The 20,157-nt window shown below is 47.3% G+C and overlaps 1 protein-coding gene across 2 annotated transcripts in view; it reads left to right on the top strand.

Annotated features, from left to right (window-relative positions):
* The first annotated feature begins 1,236 nt into the window (after positions 1-1,236).
* TCF20 (transcription factor 20) overlaps positions 1,237-20,157 on the top strand; it is a 95,135-nt gene continuing 76,214 nt past the window's right edge. The window contains exon 1 of one of the 2 annotated variants that reach the window (XM_069586153.2): positions 1,237-1,557. The gene's annotated coding sequence lies outside the window, so the exon portion shown is untranslated. The remainder of the gene's footprint in view (positions 1,558-20,157) is intronic. The other variant, XM_069586154.2, reaches the window with a different exon arrangement.

Raw genomic sequence — 20,157 nt, 5'->3', positions numbered from 1 at the left:
TCAGCCTCCACCTGCTGCCCACTTCTTACAATTCCAGTTTACTTTCAAGTCAGGTTGCTCCAGGAAAGGAAGCCACATATACTCTCTTAACATCTAGGGCAGATGGGGGCCTAATTTAGAATTAGCAGTTTTAGTTAACGTTAGGGACATCTAGTCCACATGCTCCTCCTTCCCACTGTACCAACCAGAAACAGGCCTAGAGTGGGGAGAGAATCTGACCAGGTTTCTGGGTGAGTGGGAGAGGGGATCACAAACACTCCAAACACAATCGACCCTCACTGGTGATCACAGTGGGTCTCGCAGCAGAAACATCTCCTGTTGTTTTACAACTGAAATTTTCTTAAAAAAAAAAAAAAGTCAACCATTCCTTTGCTCCATAAAACGTACATGAGATTTGCAAAAAAAGGCTGGGAACGGCCCGAAGCCTTGGCGCCACAAATCCTCCACCTCATCTCCAAATTAATTCTGGACCCTGGGTCCAGCCAGTCAGGCGTGGCAGCTTTTTTTTTTTTTTTTTAAGGCTGCCTCAGGCAAAGGCAACTGGCATTTGGGGAGCATCTATTTTACAGGCGAGGTTGGTGGGCCTCCTCATCCTTGCTTTTATTGCGGAGGAAACTGAGTCCCAAGAGGGCCCAAGTCATTCATCCAAGGACACGCGGCGCCAAGGGGTGGAGGGCGGTTAGGGAAGTAGGCCTGCGGGCCCGGAGGGCGCTAGGGCAGGCAGGGGCCGGACCCACTAAGGCAAGGTACAGGGAGAGAGAGCAGCGGGTGGGGCTCCCCACGCAGGGCCAGAGGCGCGATCCTGGTTTTGGCGGCTCCGAGGGAACTCCTGAAATCGCAAGGAGAGATTCCGGGCCACCAACTCCCCAGAAAGTTGGATCGCGGCCACTCCCAGGACGGCTGGGATCTGCGGGCCAAGATGGCACTGGGTGAGCGGCGAGACACGCGCGCCGCACCCCGCAGCTGCCGAGGGGGACCTGCCGCCGCCTCCGCGCGACCCCGGCCGCTGGGCGGGCTGGGGGTGGGGCGCGGGGAGGTCTCCGGCCAGGCGCGCGCAGGCCTCGGCGCGGCCGCACGCGGGTGGGCACGCGCGCGCCCGCCGGCCCCGCCCCCGCCGCCCCGCCCCCGCCGCGCGCCCCGCCCCCGCCGCGCGCCCCGCTCCCGCCCGCCCGCGCGCGCCGCGGCTCGGAGCCCCGCGATTGGCCGTCCGGCGTCACCTGACGCTCTGTTATTTCCTGTGTGTTGGGAGAATGGAGAGAAAAAACCCCGAGCCGAGCGGCTTTCGGCCCCTGCGAGGCGGCCGCGGCCTCCGCCGGGGGAGCCCGCCCTGAGGCGCGCCCGACCGGGGAGCGAGCGAGCGAGCGCGAGCGCGCGGGCCGGAGCGAGCGTCGAGGGGCCGCGGCCCCCCGGCCCGCCCCGCCGCCGGCCCCAGGCGCCCGAGCTGGAGGCGGCGGAGGCTTCCCCCACCCCCACCCCGCGCAGCGCCGTCCGCCGCCGCTGCTCCTTCCCCTCCCGCCCCCGGCTGAGGCCGAGGGACCGGGCGGGGGGCTCCCGCAGGTAACCGCCGCCCGCGCCTGAGGGGGAGGGGCCGGGGTCAGGGGCTGAGGGGCTTGTCGGGGGGGCCAGGCCGGGTGTCTTGGCCTCCGGGGCTGGGGGCAGACAGAGGTCCTTGCCCGGCCCGACCTGAGAGTGCGCCTAGCCCCCCGGACTCCGAGGCCAGGACTCGGGCTGCTGAGGGGCCGGCCCGACCCGACCCGGAGTGCAGAGAGGAGCGGCCTGCCTTGGCCTCGGGGCGCTGAGGGGAAAGGGCCCGGCCTGGCATCATCAGGGCGCTGAGGCGGGGTTGGGGGTCTCGGTCTGACCGGGCTTGGGCACCGGTCCTGGCCTGAGGGTGCCGGGAGAACGGTACCTGCTCGTTGCGGCCTCGGGTGCACCGGCGGCGGGTGTGAGCAGGCGGCGCCCAGGGGGTCGGCGGGGTCAGCGCCGCCCGCCCCTGGTTGGGGGGTGCCCCCTGGCAGCCCCGGGTATATCCTGCAGCTCTCTCCGCTTTGCTGGGGGCGAGGCGGGCGAGCAGGCGGAGGGCCGGGCTTGGGGAGGGGCCGGCCGGGCTCCCGCGGGCGGGAGCGGAGCTGGGGAGCCGTCGCGCGCCCCCGCCGCGGGGAGGGCAGAGGGCCCGCTCCTTGCCATGTGAACACCTGAAGCCATGTGGACGCGGCTGCTTCTCGCCTGTTGGGGGTGGAGGGCAGGTACTAGCTGGCCCGGCTCAAGGTACCGGGCCCCCCCCCGGGGGCGGAGAGCCGAGCGCGGGACACCCTTCCTGCGTGGGGTTTTTCCCCGCCGCGGTGAGCAGGGCTGTGAGTGTTGGATCCGGTGGTCCCCAGTGTGCGAGCGGACGGCTCGTTTATTTTTTTGGCGGGGGGTGGTGACTGACGCTCTCGGCTTCTGATATTTTGGGGGACGGTGGGGAGTGGTGGTGGAAGGAGAGCGGCCGGTCCGGCCCAGCCCGCTCTGGCATAGGATGGAGGTGGGATGTCTCCCGTGCGCCGGGATGGGAGTGGAATTTAGTGAGTTGAGGGGCGCGGGGCGGGGGTGTGGGGAGGCCGCGCAGAGGAGCGGCCGCCTTCCTGGGCCTGTGGGTGGGGTTATTGTCTGTCTGTATTTGTGGTTGTGGACACCAGCACTGTCTGCGTCCCTTTAGTTTGCCCTTAGGGGACAGATCAAAATTAGGATACCACCCCACCTCGCGAAGATTAGATGTCTATGATAACTTCTGTAAAGTGGATGGAATTTTCGAGCTGTTATCTAACAGGCAGATCTTTGAATGATAATCGGACCCTTCTGTTAACAGCCTCTGTGTGGAGTTAGAGGGAGGATCCTCAGTTAATATCCTCAGTGAAGATCTTAAAGGGAGTGGCAGCTGGCTGAAGTGGGGAACTTCCCTGAATGAAGTTCGACCTGGAAGACCCAGGAATCTACTTCCAGCTTTGCCACCGAGTAGACTATAACCCTGGCCAAGTTACCTACCTCCCCAACAAAGGCTCCCTTCTAGGTCAAACGTTACAGGGCTTTTAGGTAGTCCCTCCTGTCTTGTGGTTTTGGTTTAGCGGTAGGTGACTTCCTGGCAGACGCAGATTGTTCCTTACCTGGCTTTTAAAAGCCTGTCTCACCTTTTGGTTTTCAGCCTCTACTCCCACAGAGTGACCGACTTGGTCAGGGTGCAGTTTTTCCTTAAATTCCTGTTGATGCTGTTCTGTGCTTCTCTGAAAGTATATTCTAGCCTGGGCTGAATGTGCCTTGTATTTTTTTCTGTCTTTGCAAGAAGGAGTTATCAGGGAAAAGGTTTTTCAGTCATCATCTGACTACTTGGAGTTGTGGATAATGTGTATTTGATTCTGTGTGTGTTGGTTAGCTTCAAGGAGATCCAAGATCTTTCTATGCAGAGTATTACGAAGGGATCTTATTTAAAGTTCCTTCCAGGGATATTTGGCTAACTTTCTAAATTTCCAGCTTCAGTATTCTCAGAGAAGGAATAAAGTGGAATTCTGTAACATCTCCTGGGAAGTGGCATGCTAGTGGAATTAACTATCACCTCAGGGTGCACTAATTATTTGCATCCCCAATTTATTCCTTAATGGTAGCTGGATGCTTCCTCTCAGATGCTGAAGAACCCCAATTAATTTCACTGATTTTATGGTGTGTGAGGGCCTTAGGCCATGCCTTTGACTGGCTAGGCCTTCTGGACCAACCTCAGAGGTTGGTCTTGTTTGTCTTAAATTTCCAGTATTGGGATTCTTGAAGAATATGTGCCTAATGTGTGACATGTCTTTCTTAGACCACTTTTTAATTCTTCCTGTGCACATGTTTCAAAAAGGGTCACCGCTTTGGGAGGTATGCTCATAATGCTCCCCTTGGAGACGGATTGGTAGACTTTTCCTTGTGTGTTGCCATCAGGCCTGTCACATAGGTAGATGCTTCTATATGGCTGTGCAGATTGATTATTTGGAGTTTTCCAAAATAAACAATTTATGTTGGTATTTGAATGATGACCTTGCTTTCTGCGGGCTTTTAAAAACCTTGCAATTACTTAAATTGTAAACAGTTATCCTACTCAGGTAAATTTACATTTTAGTTGTAACTTATGAGGGAAAAGTTATAAAACTTACAGAGGAAACGTTTATTTGTGTGTACCTTTGTGAGAGAAGGTTGCCAAGGCGGTAAGATGTCAGGAGATAAGGATTTTCGATTTTGTAACCTTTTTTTTTTTTTTACCTTCATAAAGTGTAGTGGAATGTAGATCAAGAAATTAGAGTTAGACTGCTTCTAAGTTCAACCTTCTCTTTCTAAGGAGAGAAAGGATGGTAGAGCATTTATTTTGAAAAACAAAACCAGAAATACCCCAGTATGTTCTGTCCAAGGCGTTTTAACTTATCTAACAAAATCCACCCAGCAGACCTGAGAGATATATCACCTCTTCTTTTCCTGAGAGGTCAAGGAGCTGATGAGGGTCAGGGTTTGGTTGTGACTGTCCCCCTGGCTCCAAAGCCTTTGTTAGGTCCGTTACAGCTCACTGCAGCTCAAGAAACAAAGCAGCTAGTGGATTGGCTTTGGAACCGAAATGTACTGCTGTGTTTCCCTTCTTCATCTTTTCCTTTTTTTTTTTAGTTTAAAAGTTGTAATGGATTTGAAACCTGGACTCAGCAAGGCTGTGCCTTGTGATTTAGTGATCCCCGCGAGTTTTCTAAAATCTCACTTTCTTCATACCTGGCCAGTTTTGCCAGTGCACCTGAGATTTAATCAAAAAAGTTTCTCTTTCATACCCAATTCTGCCATTCTGTCTTGAGCTGAAAACTTCTGTCAGCTCAAAGAGTGACACAATATATAAGAGCCTGTCTCCCTTCCTGTCTGTGTTACTGGTTTACAGTGTACAGGAATCATTATCTGGTACATGCTCTCATTTTACCCAGATGGGATTCAAAATGTACACTTATAAAAGACAGCCCTACTCGAGTATGCCTTCAGCTCTCTTCCTCACGGGGGCTTGTGTTCAAGACACCTTGGTGATTGTTAGATATATCTGGGGCTTTTGACTGTGTGCCTTCATTTCCATTTTGTGGCGGTAAAAGTAACAAAGGAAAACAGCATAATGCTATTTACATTGGAACAGAACTGTATACATAAAAGTCATACATTTGAAATATAATGAAATCAAGCCTTTCATAGAGCATAATTTGGTCACATTGCATTTAGATTGAATAGGTTTTTTTTTTTTTATTATTAGGTTTGAAGGTCGTCTTAATACCTATGGTACATGTAGTGTGAGCGGAAAGATTCTCTGGCGACAAACACGATCAGTACTTTCTGCATTAGAGTTGTGTTTACTTTGTAGGTAATGTGCATGGCCCAGCAGGAAGATGAACTGTAAAGTGACTTATTGGTGTATCTGTGGCTTGTTATCTGATGCTTCATTGTGGGAAAGTTAAGAACAAGAAAACATTAGCTACAGGGGAAAATACCCTTACTGCAGCCTGCGTATGTAAGCTGTTGTGGGAAAGGGTGGAAGTTATTGCAACAGTTGAATATCAGCCTGATTGGAAGATTGTTTTCTGTGTGTTTAAACAACACAGCCCTGTACAGGGATTAAGGTTCTCTATGTTCTGATTTTCATTGGCAAGCATTTGTAAGCACTGTTCTAAAACATGGAAGGTGCAGTGGTGGGCAAGATAGAGAAGGAGCCTGCTCTGGAGACGGACTGTTGACAGTAAGTGAGTGCGTCTAGCGGTGAATATAGTGATGAAGAGGATAAAAAGACAATGTGATAGTGACTCCAGGGAAGCTGCTCGTGGTAGTCATAAAGAAGTCCCCTCTTCTGGAGAATCGTCTGCCAGTAGGGCAGTCAGACTGGATCTGTGGGATGGATGAAAGTGGCGTTAAACAAAGTAAATGATTTGCTTTAGTCCTGAACATCTTGAGAAGTTAATCCAAAGAATAGAAGTGGGTTGGCTGAAGTCTTCCCTCTGTTTGTATCTCTGCTTTGTGAATGGGGACCTGGCTCCAAAGAACTTGAGAGGGATTATTAGTGGTACTTTATAAAGGGCAAGAAAGGGAAATGTGTGTGCTTTATTGAAATTGTTCTGATAAAACCCAGAAATGTGGAGGGAATCCCCCTGGTGGTCCAGCGGCTAGGGCTTTGCTCTTCCACTGCAGGGGATGTGGGTTCAAACGAAGATCCTGCAAAAGCCGTGCACGGTGCCCCCAGCCCCGCAAAAGAGAAAAGCAAAACTGCCCAGATGTGTTGTTATATTGATGAGTGCTGGGTATTATTAGAAACATCGTTTAATTATGTTTGTGTTTCTCTGTTGAGAAGTTGGATTGCGGCGTTAACAGTCATTGTACTTGGTTAAAAGTTCAACTGAAGCTGCAAAAATTAGTGATATCTGTATGCAGGACACTCTGCTAGATATTGCTTCAAAGAGAAGATCCCAAGTGACCTTGGTTGGATGGGGGGTGGAGGAAGCAGGGGTCTCGGGGAGTGGGGACTGGCGGGAGAGGAGACAGCGCAGCCAGAGAGGCTTTGTTGTCCACGGCCTGGAGGCTCCGCCCTCTGCACTTTTGCCATCCAGCCAGTGGCATCCAGATACCTTCACCCACCCTTTCTGTGCTCTCTGGCAGTTATCTAGAGAGCTGAAAGAAATCGTCTCGTCTAGCACTTTACAACCTCTTTACAAATCAGGGAAGGGGCCAAGGAGGTGGTGACCTGCCCATAGTTAATGTAGCTTTGTACTGACAGTCAAGGCTAGGGCCCTGTTCTTTGCCAGCAAGGCTGGTGTTCCTTCCACTGTAGCCCATGCTCTGACCAGAGGGTTGGTCGTTAACATTCGCTCCTGAGTAGAAAAAGAAAGGCCGCCTGGGTTGCTAATGTACTCCTTTAGAGGAAAGCCTATGTAGTTCCAGTCTTAAGAAGGCAGGGAGAAGACACACATCAACCTGGAAAGCAGAGTATGGACAAGGAATTGTGCTGCTCTTTTTTTGCACATAAGATATATATAGTGTTGGTTTCTTTGGGCCCAAGACATAATCTTACCCTGATTTTATCTTGGTCTAGAATGGATGGCCTGGAGAAGTTCTGCCACATGTAGCATTAGTTGTGAAGTTCACGCTAGGCCCTTTAGAGGTAGGGAGAAATTTCTGATACATGGCTAAAAATGAGTTCTAGAATTCAAAATAGGTAAGGCCCTGGCAATCCTAAGGTTTTCATCTCTCGACCTCAGTTTCAGGGAATATTTCACTTTGAAATTGGAAGCACCCCAAGCTAAAGCGTTCCTTTAGGAGCCTGGAGATCATCCACGGTGCCTGATCAGAGTAGGGGTTCTTGAGCAGGACTGCATTCCTGGGCGCTTGCCTGCCTTCATGCTCAGGTGGGTCAGTGGCCTGGGGGCAGGTTTTGTGTCCCTTTTGTAGTAATGTGCCAAGGGTGTTCTTGCTGTAGCAAGTCTATGTGAGGGGCAGTTTATGGAGGCACAAGAGTGTGAAGGAGAGCATGTGGCCTCAGTCTGGCTCCATCACTATTAGCATGAGTGAGCTTGGGCACTTTGCTTGAGCCACAGTTTCCTTGTCTGTAAAATGGAGATACATCTTGCTCAGGGCCGATAGGAAAAGGAACTAAAATAGGAAAAGTATATAGTGGAGTGCGCCACCTATAGGCAAATGGTAGTTGCCCACTGAAGCATTCCACACTGTGCTGTGTGCCAAGACGCTGACTGCAGCAGAGCTTGTTGTTCAGTCGCTCAGTCATGTCTGACTGTGAGCCCATGGACTGCCGCACTCCAGGCTTCCCTGTCCTTCATCATCTCCCGGAGCTCGCTCAAACTCATGTCCATTGAGTCGGTGATGCCATCCAACCATCTCATCTTCTGTCGTCCCCTTCTCCTTCCTCAGTCTTTCTCAGCATCAGGGTCTTTTCTAGTGAGTTGGCTCTTTGCATCAGGTGGCCAAAGTATTGGAGCTTCAGCATCAGTCCTTCCAATGAATATTCAGAATTGATTTCCTTTAGAGCAGAGCTGATTCCAGACCACCTGACCTGCCTCCTGAGAAACCTGTGTGCAGGTCAAGAAGCAACAGTTAGAACTGGACATGAAACAACAGACTGGTTCCAAATCTGGAAAGGAGTACGTCAAGGCTGTATATTGTCACCCTGCTTATTTAACTTATATGCAGAGTACATCATGAGAAACGCTGGGCTGGATGAAGTCCAAGCTGGAATCAAGATTGCCGGGAGAAATATCAATAACCTCAGGTATGCAGATGACACCACCCTTATGGCAGAAAGTGAAGAAGAGCTAAAGAGCCTCTTGATGAAAGTGAAAGAGGAGAGTGAAAAAGTTGGCTTAAAACTCAACATTCAGAAAACGAAGATCATGGCATCCGGTCCCATCACTTCATGGCAAATAGATGGGGAAACAATGGAAACAGTGACAGACTTTATTTTGGGGGCTCCAGAATCACTGCAGATGGTGACTGCAGCCATGAAATTAAAAGACTCTTGTTCCTTGGAAGAAAAGATATAACCAACCTAGACAGCATATTAAAAAGCAGAGACATTACTTTGAACTATAATAAAGAAAGCTGAGTACCGAAGAATTGATGCTTTTGAACTGTGGTGTTGGAGAAGACTCTTGAGAGTCCCTTGGAATGCAAGGAGATCTAACCAGTCCATGCTGAAGGAAATCAACCCTAAGTATTCATTGGAAGGACTGATGCTGAAGCTGAAATTCCAATACATTGGCCACCTGATTCGAAGAACTGACTCATTGCAAAAGGCCCTGATGCTGGGAAAGATTGAAGGCAGGTGGAGAAGGGGATGACAGAGAATGAGATGGTTGGATGGCATCACCAACTCAATGGACGTGAGTTTGAGTAGGCTCCAGGAGTTGGTGATGGACAGGGAAGCCTGGTGTGCTGCGGTCCATGGGGTTGCAAAGAGTCGGACACCACTGACTGACTGAACTGACTGACTGATTCCTGCCAGTCCTATTGATTTTACATCCGCAAAGGTCTGCTCAGTGCTCGTGCTCAGTTGTGTCAGACTCTTTGCAACCCCATGGACTGTAGCCCACCTCTGTCCATGGACTTTCCCCTGCAAGAATACTAGAGTGAGTGGGTAGCCATTTCCTACCCCAGGGGATCTTCCCGACCCAGGGATCAAACCCGAGTCTCCTGCTTTGGCAGCTAGATTCTTTACCACTGAGCCACCTGGGAAGCCATCTGCTCAGTAGAGAAGAGCAGTTAAAACAGGGCTATTGGAAGTGCTCTAATGGGGAAATACATGGAGCTGAACCAAGACATATTATTCTGACTCAAACGGTCATACGAGGCTTCTCAAAGGAGGGCCATTGGCTTTTTTGTCCTGGCACTTGTCGTTCTCTCAACAGTCTCTTGCCACCTCTGTGGTTCATTCCTCCGCTTTTGCTTATCTGTTGGCTTCTCTGGATCCTCTTAGTTCATTGTACTCGCTTTCCAGATGCTCTCAGATATCACTAGGCTTTGATGATTGCCCATAAGTTGATGGCCGTCATGTTAATATCTTCATCCAGACTCCTGGCTCCTCCAGCTCCTCCTGCTTGATGCTGCAATTTGGATAGCTCATCAGTATGTTGAGCTTTGTAAGTCCAAAACTAACACATACTCCTTAAACTCTCCTCCGTTTGTTCCCTTCTGCATAAGTGGTTTTAACATCTAACCACTTTCTCAGATCCCAGTCCTCCTTTTCTCTCGCCACCCTCCACATCTAATCTATCACGTTACCGTCAGTGCAGTTGCCGTAATATCATTTGAATCTGTCCACTCTCCTGCCACAGTCTCTGAGCCACCATCGCCTCTTACCTGGAACATTGTGATTGCCTCTTAACATGGCCCCCTGACTTCTGCCTGTCTGACTCGATTCCGCTTTGCCCAGAGCAGTCAGAGTCACCTGTCTTTCCTCCACTTTAAATCATTCAGTGGTTTCTCATAGCACTAAGTAGAAAATCCAGACTTCTCATTTCTCACAAGGCTCTGAATGCCGCGGCCCTTGCCCACCTCCCCAGTTGCTTGTCCGCTGCTTTTGCTTGCCATCTTTCAGCAACGTTGACTTTCTCTATGTCCCAGAAGGCCCCAAACTCTTTCTCTGCTCAGGAACTTCTTTATATGCTATGTCCTCTGCTCAGAACACTGGCCAACCCAGCCTTTTCTCATCCTTCAGAATATTTGTGGATTGGAAACACAAAGCAGTAAAGGGGATAGTGTAAGGAGGGAAGGTGTCCTTAAAGTGCAGCTGTTGCTGTTCAGTCACTAAGTCGTGTCTGACTCTTTGCGACCCCGTGGACTGCAGCATGCCAGGCTTCCCCGTCCCCCACTATTTCCCAGAGTTTGCTCAGATTCATGTCTGTTTAGTCGGTGATGCCATCCAACCATCTCATCCTCTACCGCCCTCTTCCCTTTTTGCCTTCAATCTATCCTAGCATCAGGGTCTTTTCTAGTGAGTTGGCTCTTCTGTCACGTGGCCAAAGTATCAGAGCTTCATTGGAGCTTCACAGAGTCTTAAAAAAAGAGAGAAATGTTTGAAGAGCTAAAAGAATGTGAGTTTGGTTGTGTTGCAGGTGTAGTTACTCAAGCAAAACACCTAGGAGTCAGGCAGCCAGAACTCCCTGTACTGCTGATGAGACTTTAAAATGATGCCACCCCACTGGAAAACTGTTTTGAAAGTTTCTTAAAAGGTTAAATATGTCTGCCCTGTGACCCAGCAGTTCCATTTGTAGGTATTTACCCAAGAGAAATGAAAACCTATGGCCACAAATAAGCCTTGTACGAGAATATTCATAGGAGTTTTGTTCATGATAGCTGAAAATTGGAAACAGTCCAGTTGTCCATCATTGGAAGAATGGATAAACAGAATGGTATATTCATACAGTGGAAGACCACTCAGCAACAAAAAGAAATTACTGACGTGTATAACAAGGAAGAATTTCATACAGACACAAAAAAGCACATGATGGATGATCCCATTTATAAGAGATTCTAAAATAGGCAAAAGTCTGTGATACCGAGAATCACATCAGTGGTACCCAAGTGGCTACCTCTTGGGTAGAAGGGGGTTCACTGGGAAGGGGACATGAGAGAACTTTCTGGAGTGATGGAAATGTTCTGCACCTTGATAAGCATTCATCAAATCTTACTGAGTGATATACTGTATATAATTTTGCTGTTCAGTTCAGTCGCTCAGTCACGTCCGACTCCCTGTGACCCCGTGAATCGCAGCACACCAGGCCTCCCTGTCCATCATCAACTCCCAGAGTTCCCTCAGACTCAACGTCCATCGAGTCGGTGATGCCATCCAGCCATCTCATCCTCTGTCGTCCCCTTCTCCTCCTGCCCCCAATCCCTCCCAGCATCAGAGTCTTTTCCAATGAGTCAGCTCTTCGCATGAGGTCGCCAAAGTATCAGAGTGTCAGTTTTAGCATCATTCCTTCCAAAGAAATCCCAGGGCTGATCTCCTTCAGAATGAACTGGTTGGATCTCCTTGCAGTCCAAGGGCCTCTCAAGAGTCTTCTCCAACACCACAGTTCAAAAGCATCAATTCTTCGGCGCTCAGCCTTCTTCACAGTCCAACTCACATCCATACATGACCACAGGAAAAACCATAGCCTTAACTAGATGGACCTTAGTCGGCAAAGTCATGTCTCTGCTTTTGAATATGCTATTTAGGTCGGTCATAACTTTTCTTCCAAGGAGTGTCTTTTAATTTCATGGCTGCAATCACCATCTGCAGTGATTTTGGAGCCCCAAAAATAAAGTCTGACACTGTTTCCATTGTTTCCCCATCTATTTCCCATGAAGTGATGGGACCGGATGCCATGATCTTTGTTTTCTGAATGTTGAGCTTTAAGCCAACTTTTTCACTCTCCTCTTACACTTTCATCAAGAGTAGGTTATACCTAAGAACAACCTAAGAGTTGTCCTAGATTTCGTTTTCCCTTTCACTCTCAATATTTAATCTCCCAGAAAATTCTGTTCATTTTATGTCCAAAACACATTCTGAATTTGTCCCCACCCTCTCCCAACACCATCTCCTCTTATCCAGGTTACTGTACTACTAGTTTCCTGACTGGATTTTCAGCCTCCAATATTTTTGGCCCTCCCAATTAATTTTTTCTGCTTTTCAGCTAAAATGATCTTTAAAAAATTCACATTGGGTTTTGTCAGTTGTCTTCCTGCAGCCCTTCAGTAGCTTCCCATTGCTTTCATGGTGACCTACAAGGGTCTCTGACCCCTGCCTCCCTCTCAGCCCATCCGACGTGGCCTCCTCCTTGCTCCCTTCAGTTCCAGCCTCTTTGACCTTCTCTCTGTTTCTTGAGCACCTCAGGCTTATTTCTGCCTTAGGAGCTGTTCACTCAGCCTTCCCCCTGCCTGGGGCATCCTGCTTCCCAAATCTGTGTGAGACTTGTTTCAGTTTGCCATTCAGGTTCGGTTTTTCTTTTCTTTTTTGACCACACCAAGTCACTTACAAGATCTTAGGTCCCCAACCAGGGATCGAACCTATACCCCTTGCATTGGGAGTCTTAACCAGCAGACCACCAGGGAAGTCCCCAGGTTCCATTTAAGTATTTCTTTCTCTGCACGTTTTCTCTAGCCCTTACGGTCTGAAGTAGTGCTCCGTCACATCAGCCTGCTTTATTTTATTTATAACTCTTCCCACCACCTGAAATTACCTCATCCTGTTATTTGTTTGCCCATCCCTCCTCCAGGATTGAGCTTGGCTTGTTCACCATTGTACACTCAGTGTCAGCAGCAGTGTTTGGCCCATAGAGGTGGTGGTGGTGGTTTAGTCGCTCAGTCGTGTCCAACTCTTGCGTCCTCATGGACTGTAGCCTGCCAGGCTCCTCTGTCCATGGGATTCTCCAGGCATGAATACTGGAGTGGGTTGCCATTTCCTTCTCCAGGGGATCTTCCTGACCCAGGAATTGAACCTGGGTCTCTTGCATTGCAGGCAGGTTCTTTACTGCTGAGCCACAAGGGAAGATTTTGACACATTGTAGTTGTTTAGCCGCTAAGACATGTCTGACTCCTCTGTGACCCCACGGACTGTAGCGCACCAGGGTCCTCTGTCCATGGGATTTTCCAGGCAAGAATACTGGAGTGGGTTGGTGTGGCCCATAGCAGGCCCTGCTGCTGGGAAAGATTGAGAGCAAGAGGGACAGAGTCGGACATGACTTCATGACTAGATAAACAACAAGGCCCTATGTATTGACTAAGTGGAGGTAATGATGCAGTGATGTGGGATGAGAACAGGCCGACGGGGAAGTGGATTTGTGAAGGAGAAGGAGGAACCACGGAGAGTCCAGACTTCTAGCTCGGAAGCCAGGTTGTGGCGGTGCCAGTCACTGAGATAGAAAACAGTGGGGAATGAGCAGATAGGGGGGTGGTGGAAAGTGATCAGTTTAATTTTGAACTGAAATTTGGAACGCTTGTAAGAACGGCATCAGGTGTTTGAGGCACAAAACGGATATTAGGGGAAGGGACTGGGCTATAGGGTAAGACGTGGAGGTGAGCATGTCTGTTCCAGCCTGGGAGTAGATGAGGTTGCTCTCAGAGTGAACAGGGGATGTCTGTATGTAGGAAAGTGTTCCTTCCTCTTTCCTGCCTGAGTGATGGGCATCTGCCGCCAGTAAGAGGGACTTCACAGAACTCAGCCCCTCGCGGGTCTTGTAGTTGACACTCCCGCCCGCCCCGCCCCCCCCCAACCTTGTGCCCCAGTTATATTGTTGCTGCTAATGATGACAAGTGCTCAAAGGGTCAGGACAGAACTCTGAGGAATGTGAACATTTAAGGCAGCAGGGCAGCATTTAAAGAAGAGCAGAGAGGATGCAACCAGCAGGTGAGAAGGAAAACCCAGACAGCCTGGCATGAAGAAAGAGCCTCAGAAGCGGTAGCTGAGCTTACTGAAACATGTCATTTGAAAGGAGAGGGGACGACTAGAGCCAAATGGTTGTGCCTTGATGAGAAAGTGGGGTGAAGAAGTGGAGACAGTAAGTTTGGAGTCAAGCCTTTGTAAAACTTGGCCTCCGAGGAAAGTAAAAAGTAACTATAGAAGAACCTGGGGTTAAGCGAAGAGGTTTTTTTAGACATAAGGAAAACTTAAGCACGTGTAAATGGATGTGGGAAGGAGCCAGCACAGGGCTGAGCTGAAGATCCAGATCACTGGGTTGAGGACCTTCCAGGAGATCTCAGGGCTCCGTGTGATCCAGGCGGTTGGCTTTGAATTGTAGGCATATCCCCTTCTGGGGGAAAGCAAGTTGTGTGGGTGGGATACATGTGGGCCTGGGGGCAGCGGGCAAGAGTGCTCTCCGGTGAGCTCTGTGACGGTCTCTGCTGGCGGGCAAGAGCGAGGTGGAGAGCGGGAAGCCTGAACAAGGGAAGCTTTGAAGAGACTGCTGTGGCAGGCAGGTAGAGCTGGCTGAGGAAACAAGGTCTGCGGGGGTGAAGTAGAAAGTAGTTAAGATGAGCTTGCTGCCTCTTGGGATTTTAGAAAAACTGGTCAGACCTTGACAGTTAGTTGTTTGTTTAGTTTTGTATTCCAGTGATTTAGACTCAGCCTCTCTTGCCTGTGTCCCCATATGCTTCTGCTGTTCCCGTTTATTAGACCGGTGGCTTGTAAATTACCCCAGAGCTCTCTGGACTTAACCACTGCTTACACGCACTCCCTGTGTTAGGTGGGTGGCAGGGTTCTCAGTGTTGTGTCAGCACAGGTCAGGTGGGGGATACGCTTATCCCCTCGGACCTGGATGCCCCAGGTGGCCTGGCTGTAGTGGAAGAAGTGTACCATCTTCCGAGCTCCACAGCTCGAGCAGCTATCATCTCTCTCTTCTTATCTTGGGTACCTGTAAGATTTTTGCTGGAAAAACTGCAAAATATTTTCAACTACTACTGCACGAGGCTCTAAGGCCCTTGTGGTCAGGGCTGTGTTTTGGTTCCATATTATGGCGCCGCTGCCTGTCAGCGCATGGGGAGTGAGCGCCTCGAGCCTCTCCCTGGAGTCCTCTCCTTGTCCTCCGTGTCTGTCCATGTGTCACAGGGACGCATGGCGGGTGTCATAGTTGATGGGGAGTGTGCCTATTTCACCACGAGATTGTATTCTTAGATGGCCACCTTACTTTGTTAGTCTTTATTTCTTTATGTCCCCTTCACATAGTAGGTATTAAAGTAATGTTAAATTTGAGTTTGTTGTTTAAAAAAAAACTTGCACAGCATCTCTAAGAGTAACAAAAATAGTTGAAGAATGGGGAGAAACTCAGAGATAATATCAGTCAAAGAAACGAGTTAATATTTAGCCTGATAAAGTATTCTCGGCAGTGAGCTGATGAGGGTCTTAGGGTATGTTAAAGGGTGACGGCCTGCTGTTCCTCTGCTCTGACAAGGAAGACAGCAGGTGAGGTCAGAGCGAGTGCTAGTGGCTGGGGTGGACACACCACAGAACTCCCTGCCCTGTGATACCTTTGAAGGGAAGAGTTCGGGTTTGGATTTAGAAAAAAATGGAGTGGGGTCCAGAAGTGCCATTTTGGGGCCTGCTTGTTAGAACATCATCTGTGTGAGGGCAGGGACTTTCTGTCCCCCATCACATTCCCGGCATCTAGAATGGTGCTTGGCAAGTAGGTAGTGCTCAGCAAATAGTTTTTGTGTGAATTAATAAAAGAAGTAGAGTTTTCCTGCCAGCTTTCAAAGGAATGTGCCATAGGAGCTTCAGTTTCTTTTTCCCCTTTGGCTCGCTGTTCATGATCCCTTTCTGAATTAATGAGTTCCATGCGTTTACTACTTGCTTGAACTTATCTTGCTCAGCTTTCAAAGGATGCCAGCCCAGTCTACTGTTATCTGGATTAAAAAAAAAAAATCAGCAGCTTGTCTTCAAAATCAAAATATTAGGTTTTAAGATTTCATCAGAAATCTTTTTATATAGAAAAGATTTCTTTTGTTGATGCTTTTTGCTTATGTTTAAGATGCAAACCTTGAAAATATTAAAGAGAATTGAGATTGACTTCTAATTATAGTAGTTGATTATATGTTTATTGAATCTTTTCTCAACAGACCAAACATTATCTGTACTTCCCCCCCTTTTTTTTTTTTTGCCATATTCTTAATATTTGATACCAGTCCTTCTGTATCTGCGCAAGAATCTTCTTCAGTGAGTAATTCATCAGGAAATCTCTTCTCGGAAGCCTTTGATAATACAGCTCAAGGGGTGTCTCCGCTAATGTAAAGTCACAACATTGACTGTGTAGAAGTCATGTATCTGATTTCATTAGCAAATTAATAGATGATACCAGTTCTGAGAGGAGAAACTAATGTTTTCTCTCTGCTTTAGTTCATTCTAAATTGAATCATTTGGGAACAGGAAAATGGGCAAATCTGTCTTTCCATCTAGAGATGAGCAAAGACTTGGTTCTGTAAGCCTGTGCATCGTTTCTCTTGTTGACTTGATTCAGCTTATTAACATTTTATTGAGATACACTTTATAGTATTTTAAGAATAAGATTAGAATATGCTAAACTAAAAATTTGGGGGAAAAAAAGCGACCTACTACTCTTAAAAGTATTTTTGTTCTAGAGTTAAAATAGTCATATGAAAATAGTTACTTTTGTTGAAATAGTTGTACGTGGAAATAATTATATATGTTACAGAAAAATGTCAGGAATGTTAGCATAGTGTTTTAGTTGAAACAACTTTTAGAACTGTTTTTTTTTTTTTCTTGAAATGTATCGTTTTATTGTAAAATTAGTGTATGCTCTTGGTATAAAATTCAAACAGTACATGGGTGTATAATCCTACTCTCTGGATATAGCTATTGTTTATAGCTTATGCATATCCAGTACTTAAAAAAAATACGCTTTTTTTTTAGAGCAGTTCTAGATTCACAGCAAAATTGAGAGGAAGATACAAATATTTCCTGTATACCCTCTGCTCCCACATGTGTAGCCTACCCCGTTTATTAACATCTCCCACCGCAGTGGGTCATTTATTACAATTGATGAACGTACCTTGACACATTTTCACCAAAGTCCATAGTTTCATTATAGTTTCCTCTTAGTGTTATATTGTCTATTCTGTGGCTTGGGAGAAATTTATGACCTGTAGCCGTCATTACAGGATCCTACAGAGCAGTTTCACTGCCCTGAAACTCCTCTGTGCTCCACCTGTTCATCCCTCCCTCCCCGTCATCCCTGGCAGCCATGGTCTTTTTATTGTCTGTAATTTTGACTTTCACAATGTGATACAGTTGGCTTCACACAGTACATAGTCTTTTCAGATTGGCCCTCTCACTTAGTGATATGTATTTACATTTCTTCTTTGTCTCTTCATGGCTTGATGGCTCCTGTCTTTTTAGTAACTCAGTAACAAAACTGTCTTTTTATTTGCAAATGAAGGTGGTTCTTAGTATTGTTCTACAAAATATTCTGAGGTTTTGTTTGCAGGTGGTTCATCTCCTGAAGACTTAAGTATTTACTTTTTGAAACTTTCTGGAATCTTTTTTCCCCTCATATGGTTGGCTGAACAGAGAACCAGCTGTATTTGGTTTGGGCACAGGGAAGTCTTGTCCTTATCCAAAGGTTGTTTTGGTGGTTAGGAGCCTTTTGGGAAAGAAATCAGGATGGAGGTAAAGAATGAAGTGCAGGAGGTCTCCGACATTCCACACAACAGGAAGCCAGACATGACCAGGTGAGACGCAGCAGCAGTTGTTTTTCGGAGCTCTGGGATGAGTCCTGGCACTTATCCTCAGGGTGTTCAGGAGTGTAGTGAGGAAGCAAACAGGTAGATCAGTGATTATACATTGTAAAAATATGGGCCACAGAGAAGGGAAGGTGCTAGAAAATGGTTGTTGGCTCTAGAAACGTGATAACAGTAAGAACCAGCAGTCTTAGCAAGATTGTGGTCCTGACGGCTGGACAGAAAGGCTGGCATCACACAACAGGGGACAGTCTTAGGGTCAGGACGTCCATTGTCCTGTCCCGTTAAATGAGCATCACAGAGGGCATCTCAAAGCTATTTTAGAACATTGATGGTGAAATGTTAGCTCTTAGTGTTCCAACTCAGATCTTAAGGGAGAAGTAAGTATTCACAGAAACAATGGTGAATTTAGTGTTTGAAACCCAGAGAGCAGCTTGTTCTTCAGTACCTCGTGTGTTTGCAGGACGGGAGATTGAAAGTCATGGCAGTGAGCAGGACTGAGCGAGAGGAGGGGACGCCGAGTAGTGAGGGGACTTCACTCTTCGGTATCTAGGTTCTTTAAGGTACCTCCTTTAGGTTTTGTTTTGTTCCCTTTTTTAAAAATTGATATGAAACACAATATAAAGTGAATTTTTTTTAATGTAATATTATTAACTGAGGCTTCCCAAGTGACTCAGTGGTATAAGAATCCACTTGCCAATGCAGGAGAGGCAGGTTTGATCCCTGGGCTGGGAAGATCCCCCGGAGAAGGAAATGACAACCCACTGCAGTATTCTTGCACGGGAAATCCCGTGGACAGAGGAGCCTGATGGGCTAGAATCTGTGGGGTCGCAAAGAGTCAGACACGACTAAGTCACTAAACAGCAACGTTATTGTTAGCTATATTAATCGTGCCATACCTCAGATCTCTAGAATTTATTCATCTTACAACTGAAAGTTTGTGCCCTTCGACCAAAATCAACTCTTCTTAAGTGAACACTTCGACAATTCAGTGGTGTTTAGTACATTCACAACATTATGCACCCACAATTTCTGTCTAGTTCCAAAACATTTTCGTCACTTCCAGAAGAAACCCCCATACTCCTTGAGCAGACAGTTCCGTTTTCTGCCTTCCTCTAACCCCTCAACCCCTGGCAACTACCAATCTGCTTTCTGTCAATAGATTTGCCTATTTAGATTATTTCATGTAAATGGAATTATACAGTGTGTGGTTTTTTATGCCCGACTTTCATTCCACATGTTTCTAGGTTCATCTGCCTCGTAGCACGTGCGTTCCTTTTCAGGTGAATAACATTCCATTTTATGTATATATCACAATTTGTTTATCCATTTACCTATTAAAGGACTTTTGCCTACAACTTTTGGTAGCTTACTAAGTTGCTGTAAACGTGTGTAAGATTTCGTGTTTACATGAATTTCAACTCATTTAGATAAATATCTAGAAACATGGCTGCTGGATTGTATAAGACTGGTTTAACTTTATAAGAAACTGTGAAACTGTTTTCCAAAAGGGCTGCGTGTGGGACTTCCCTAGTAATCCAGTGGTTAGGACTCCGCATTTCCTCAGGGGGCACAGGTTCGATCCCTGGTTGTGGAACTAAGATCCCACATGCCGCACAGTGCAGCCCCCAAATTAAAGGCTGCATGTTAGCTTCTCTTTTTTAAATTTTAGTTAAGAAACTCTATGACAAAATTGCCGTTCAGCCATCTTAATTTACTTTCTGTCCTTGTGAACTTGCCTATTCTAAATGTTTCATGAATGGAATCGTACAGTATGTATCTCAGTATTTGGCATGTTTCACACAGTTTAATGTTCTTAAGTTTTGTCCCTGTTGTGGTCCCTGTCAGAATGTCACGCCTCCTTGTGGCTGAGTAATGCTTCATTGTATGCAAGTGCCACATTTTGTTTATCCGTTCGTCTGATGGACACGTGGGTTGCCTCTGCCTTTTAACTATTTTGAATAGTGCTGCAGTGAACACTGGCATACACGTATCTGTTTGTGTGTCTGTTCTTAGTTCTTCTGGGTGTATACAGGAGTGGAATTGCTGGGTTGTATAGTAATTCTGTGTATAATTTTTTGAGGAACTGCTTGTTTTCCAGAGTGGCTATACCTTTCCCACCAGCAATATATGAGGATTCCAGTTTCTCTCTATCCTGCTCAACACTGGTAATTTTCCTTTTCTTGATTATAGCCATCCAAGTGAGTATGAGGTGGTGTATCATTTCTGATAGACAGAGTGCCTGATGAACTATGGACGGTTCTGTGACATTGTACAGGAGACAGGGATCGAGACCATCCCCATGGAAAAGAAATGCAAAAAAGCAAAATTGCAGTTTGGGGAGGCCTTATAAATAGCTGTGAAAAGAAGAGAAGTGAAAAGCAAAGGAGAAAAGGAAAGATATAC

Source organism: Ovis canadensis, chromosome 3 (genome assembly GCF_042477335.2).
Source record: "Ovis canadensis isolate MfBH-ARS-UI-01 breed Bighorn chromosome 3, ARS-UI_OviCan_v2, whole genome shotgun sequence".
Classification (NCBI taxonomy): domain Eukaryota; kingdom Metazoa; phylum Chordata; class Mammalia; order Artiodactyla; family Bovidae; genus Ovis; species Ovis canadensis.
This window is presented reverse-complemented; position numbering and strand designations above follow the sequence as displayed.